Source organism: Furipterus horrens, unplaced genomic scaffold (assembly GCF_987537825.1).
Source record: "Furipterus horrens unplaced genomic scaffold, mFurHor1.1.pri manual_scaffold_5, whole genome shotgun sequence".
NCBI lineage: Eukaryota > Metazoa > Chordata > Mammalia > Chiroptera > Furipteridae > Furipterus > Furipterus horrens.
The window spans coordinates 32,384,658-32,390,937 of record NW_028327175.1 but is presented as its reverse complement, the minus strand read 5'-3'; the positions used below and the strand labels follow the sequence as shown (position 1 = coordinate 32,390,937).

At 37.5% G+C, this 6,280-nt stretch overlaps 1 non-coding gene across 1 annotated transcript; it reads right to left on the bottom strand.

The window, feature by feature from the left end:
• Positions 1 to 5,609: 5,609 nt before the first annotated feature.
• Positions 5,610 to 5,773, bottom strand: LOC150008339 (U1 spliceosomal RNA). Its single transcript, XR_016511513.1, has one exon. It is a non-coding gene; the product is annotated as a U1 spliceosomal RNA (small nuclear RNA).
• Positions 5,774 to 6,280: the final 507 nt, after the last annotated feature.

The following is a 6,280-nucleotide window of genomic DNA, read 5'->3' as shown; positions in this document are numbered from 1 at the left end:
GTGATATTTTTATTTTCTTCACAGATTTGTATTTGCATTATCAGAAGCATTCTTAACAACTTATAGACAGATGCGTGGATGAAGGTTTCTGTTTCATACTTTAAGATGAATTCTCACAAAATTTAAAATAGTTTCCCTGGTTATTTGAAATAAGGCTAATGAATATATTCCCATGAGCTGGAAAGAAAGAGAGTTCATTTTGAAATACAGAAGAAGAAGTGAGGAGAGACATGGGGGAAGCCAGATGCTCCCTTCAAGGCGGCGGGAAAATTCGAGGGTAACTGTGGAGACTCTGAGGATTGACTTCTCCCCCACCCCCCACCCCAAGAGAAGTGTGAAGACAAATTCAACTTCAATTAAGAAACACAAGTGGGTGGGGCATGAGTGCCTTTGATGAAAAGGCTGCTGAGAGGATGAGAACTGGGATGGAAGAATGAAGGCAGTCCAGCCCCTCCCCGAAGCCTCTCCTGACTGGAAAATTAATGGAGATTTTCCTTCTCAGGGACATGGTGGTAAATAAAGGCATTCAGAAGCCCTCTGCCCTCCCTCTGGGGAAGTTTATACACAATTTGACAGTTTGCTATTTTAATTGAGAACAGAAAGCCAGTGCAGAATCCAAGATCTCAGGAAAAAAGGAAGTTTGTCTAAAGTCATCTTCATTTGGTCCTTAACCTTGTGGTGCCCAAGCATGGCCCCTGAGGGCAAAAGTGTCTGCTCTATTGTTGGTTGGGCAGAAATGAGCCGGCCTCCTGGAGGGACGCTCCTCTCAGTTACACATTAGCTCTCATTGTTTGGTCTTCAAAAGAGGCTCTAAGAAAGCCTTCCATGTGAGAGGAAAATCGTTTCATGCTGATTGCAGTGCCCACGAATAAGGCTCCAAATCACCTGGTTTCTGCTTTCCTGGGCCTCACCAGAGCATTCAATGAAATACAGAGGTGAGGTCACATTTTTAGGACAATTCATGGGACAGAATGAGCCCGAGCTTGACTGACACTGTCTATGAATTCAGAGTTACTGGGAAGACAGAGAGTACACGCTGACTTATTACCATCTGCTTGGATCTTCGAAGGCATCAATCAAATGTCAGGGTCACCATAGTAAGAGTCTCTCTGCTTAGTTATCCTGATTTCTGAGCTAGATAATCAGAAGGCCATCACTCATTCATAATCACCAAGTGCATGTTTTCTAATGGGGGAATTGCGTGAATTTCCATCTATCTTTCCTTTTGGGCTTTCTGGTCAGTCATCACTTTAACATAGGAATAAACACAGAGCAAAGCACCTTGGGATTAGGCTTAGTAACCTCTCAGAGAGCTCAGCTTCTTTATGGAAAACAAACAAAAATATTGGTAGTAGCGTAGATAACCAATTTAAATCAGCTAAATCCACATGGACACCAAGAGGCTGGTTTTTCTGGGAAGGAAGCAAGTGGATTGGGAGTGACAGGGTGTTTATTATGTGCATACAGTACCTCCCTCCCACACCACCACCAGGCTGCAGGACTTTGCAGTATTATCCTGGACATCTGAGTATCAACAAGGAATGGATTTGTAGGATGAATGTGAACAAATCTACTCACAAAAAAGCCAATCCCAAATAGAAGAGTTCAAAATCATTCTCAGAAGTCTATCAACTCAAATTTGTTTTCAGTTTTCCAAATATAATTTTAAAGCACTCAGTTTCTTTAGGGATATCCCAGTCAACTTGGAAGACAAAACAACACTTTAAAAATACATTAGGCTCATATTTACATGAAAGATCATGACAACCTGGTAAAGCACTACTCTCTATAAAGTATTATACATTATAAATGTCCTCATAATTTATGTTTTAAAATTTTCTTCCTACACATTTGCAGTATATAATGGAAGTTTCCTACAACATTTATAAAAGAACAGCTATGATCTGCTAGCTAAATGGTATGCAATGATCTATAAATTATAGTCTGAAATTTGCTTTAATGTTCAAGTATTTCTGTGACAGATTTTTCCTCAAGAAAAATCAGAAGGAAATGTGCAAAGAAATAATCTGTTATAACTGTGTTAAAGGCATGACTAGAACATTACTCTCAAAGTACTTGGGGTAGGAAATGGGAAGATATTTATTTGGTGTTTTATTCTACTATGTTTAATCACAAACATGCCTCCTACCATTGTTTCTTTCTAAGGATCCTTAGTTTTAGCTGGGGTCAGGTCACCTGGAGCAAGGGAAGGTCTCAGTCCACTTGCAGTTGAATGTGACCATGTGACTAAACTTTGGTGAATACTGCAAGTGTTGTGACAGCTTTGGGGAGAGTGTCCTATATAAGAGGTGACATATGCTCTTGGCAACTTATTATCTCTTGCTTCTAGCTTCCCTCTTTAAATGTGATTTAATGACTACCACACTTGGAACATGTGGGGCACCCACTCCCAGGGCATGGAAGTATAGACTGTCTGAGTCCCTGAGGCTTGCTCTGGATTGCTGCCACCCAAACTGTGATGGAAGACAGAGGCGGACAAACTCAATCTGTAAAGAGACAGAGAGAGGATATTTTGGCTTCGTATACCATGAAATCTCTGTCACAACCATTCAGCTCTACTGTTACAGTGTAAAAGCAGGCATAGTCAGTTAATTATGTAATAAATACAGCTACACTCCAATAATACTGTACATTATTTACAAAAACAGGCAGAAGGCTAGATTTGCCCCATAGGCCATAGTTTGCTCACTCTGTATGTAAGAAATAAAAATCTCTGTAGACTAATCTCTGTCAAAGAACAAATCCCTTCACTTAGTATAATGTCCCTCAGGTTCACTTATGTTGTCACAAATGGTAGGATCTCCTTTTTTTTTAAGGCTGAAAAATATTTCATTTTGTATAGATATAAATGTGAGTATGGATGTGGATAGAGATCGAGATCAAGATAGAGACAAAAAGACTTCATAATTTCTTTATCCATGCAGATAGATATGTAGGTTGATTGTTGGGAATAGTGCTGCTATAAACATGGGCATGCAAGTATATATTTCTTCAAGATATTGATTTGATTTCATTTCTTTTGGATATGAACCCAGAATTAGAATAAGGCAGACACAGAATAAAAAATATTACATGGCCTCACTTCTATGTGGAATCTATAAAAGTGGAATTCATAGAACTAGAGAGCTGAATAATGGTAATCAGGGACTTGGGGAAGGTAGGGGAAGGAGAGATGTTCATCAAAGGTATAAGGTTGCAATTATGTATGATAAGTAAATTTTAGGGGTCTAATGTACAGAATGATTACTATAGCTAGTAATACTGTATTGTGCACTTGACATTTTCTATGAGACTAGTTCTCAGATGTTCTGATTATCCACAAATACAGCAACCATGTGAGGAGATTAGCGTGACTACAGTAATCATTTCACAATGAATACACATATCAAAATATGTTGTACACCTTAGATATAGATATAATTTTTATTTAGAAATCTCCGTTGTTCAAACCTTACATTATGCGTCTCAATTAAGCACAGTCAAACCTAATCTGTACTGACTCGAGTCCTCATGACATTGTTATTTATAGTGCAGAATTTTCCCTTCTATTTTTCTACTAACTCTTAAATCTCCTCTCTCTATTGCTCCAGCAAATTCTTTCTCTCTGTAGCTCTCTCCTCTCCATTCTCTTTCATTGTCCTCAGCCTATCCCTTTTTTCTCTCATAATCTGTATAAATGGCAGGAGCCCTGTGAATCCTTTAATTGATGGGGTCTAAAAAATTTGTAGAATGAAAAATGAATCACAGCGAGTCTCCATGAACTATGGCTGTTACATACACAAAACCTTTTCCCTTGAGCACTGTCTTTCCAAAATATTGGATTTCTATTCAGATATTAAGAATTCAAAAGAAGAGGAGCACACCCCACCTAAAAAAATTAACAGCAAGATCTCTAAGCATGATGGGTCAACCTTGATCTGAACTAGGCTTCATGAATGGATTATAGTGCCATTTCTAGCTCCTGCCTATACTGAGGAAAACATTTTAAATGTATAAAATAAGACACTCAGCAATCTTATCCAACTCTACTAAGAGTATTACTCTCCTTTTCTAAGATGCTTTTGTCCATCTATACAGTGCAATTTAAAAAAGGATTATTTTTCTCTTGTTTCTACCAACAAATGGGTACATAGATGGAGGAATAACCACGGTTAATTAAGTATCAGTGTTCTGCTTCTGATTTATTGGCAAATATAGTTAGAACAAGAAATAAACGAATGTACACACCCAAACATTTGTGTCCCTTGATAATTATTTTAAAAATATTACATTTGTTTTGAATTCTTCCACTATCAAAATTTTACTAAAACTTCTTATCTATAAAAGTTCAAGAAGTCCTGGCTAGTGTGGCTCAGTGGATTGAGCACCAGCTTGTGAACCAAAAGGCTACTGGTTCAATTCCTAGTCAGGGCACATGCCTGGGTTGTGGGCTGGGTCCCTGGTTTGGGGGCACACAAGAGGCAACCACACATTAATGTTTCTCTCCCCTCTTTCTCCCTCCCATTTCCTCTCCCTAAAAATAAATAAAATCTAAAAAAAAATCCAACAGAAAAATGGCGAGTTTATAGGCAGTTACAAAAGTGGAGGGTACAATTGGAGCCCCATGAAGACAGAGGCTGGGTCTCCTCTGTTATGTCTACAGTAGCACCAAGCCCCATGGAGAACTCTGAGTAGGCTTCTGAGACATCTCTATTCAATAAATAAATACAGAAATTGATAGGCCCTAATCAGGTAACTCAGTTGGTTAGAATGTCATCCTGACATGCCAAGGCTGCAGGTTTGATCCCCTGTCAGGATACACATAAGAATCAACAATTGAATACATAAATAAGTGGAATCTCTCTCTCTCTTTCTCTCTCTCTCTTTTCTCTCTCTTCCCTTCCCTCCCATTCTCTCTCTCTCCCCACCTTCTTCTTTCTCAAAAAAATTAAAATAAAAAAAAAAAAGAATTGAAATAATTTAACAAATTGGCCAATTTTATCATCCATTAAAAAATAGTGAAAAAGAAAAAATCCAGATGATATGATTAGGCTTCAACTACAGTTGACTTAGTGATGCCTAGTGCCTAAATAATAAGCTTTTTTTGAAACAAAAAAAATTGAAATAAGATTAAACATTTACTTATTCTTGTTCAACTTGATTAAATTGTCACTAGATTTGAGAAACTCTAGAGTGTGGAGATAGAAACTATTTTGCTATAAACTTAAAAAAATGTAAGATCTTCTACTATTATACTGACAATTAACCCACATCAATCAATTCTTGTGAAGAATCTGTCCTCATTACCTTTTTTACATTTGATATTAAGAGAAAATAATTATTCTAAAAATGTTATTATACAATAAGTGTATCAAGATCACAATGAAACTAATATATCACATGATAGTTCATTGAAGAAAATATAGTTAGAAATTTAACATTTAACAATGACAAATAGTCAGTTTTCCATTGAAGTTAGTTCCATTAATACATATCAATCCATTATATACTAATTATATGCTCCATTAAAATTTTCTCAAAGGCAAGAATCTCAGATCTTGTGAGATCTCAGGAGATAGAGCTGTGGCCCTTTCTTTCTTTATTTTCCTCAGGGGAGAATGTGAACACTGTTCCCCACTACCACAAATTATGCTGTTGAGCTTCCCACATTTGGAGAAATTGCAGGGGTACTCATATCTGTCGTGCAATGGATAAACTTTACCCTGGGAAAACCACCTTTGTGATCATGGTATCTCCCCTGCCAGGTAAGTATGTGGTCCTTTATTTTCTATTGAGTAGAGGAGAAGTGTAAAGATAAATTTAATTAAGAGAGTTACAGATGAAGTGTTAAAATGATTTTGATAAGCCCAAGTTGAGCTTGCTAGAACTCTTAAATAAATTCTAGGGCATTGAATTAAACCTTAATGGGTGTGAATGATTTAGACACAGACTTGAGAGCCTGAGGAACAGAGTAAACAAAAACTTAATCATTGTGGACTGTCTTCTTAGGTTGGCTTACCCAGAGACAGAATCAGAGACGCAAGAGTTCGGGAAGTGATTCCAGGATGAACAAATTTAGAAGTGTTAAAATAGAAAAAGGAAAGGATACTAATAAATAAGGTACCATTGCAGCAACTTTGACTCTGTTCCAGGGTACTGGAGAGTACACATTCCAGGATGGTACCCCAGGGAAGAGAAGCTGCGCTGTACCCTCTAAATCACTCCTATTACTTTATGAGAGCTATTCCTGGCTCCCAGTTTGCTAATTCCACAGACACTC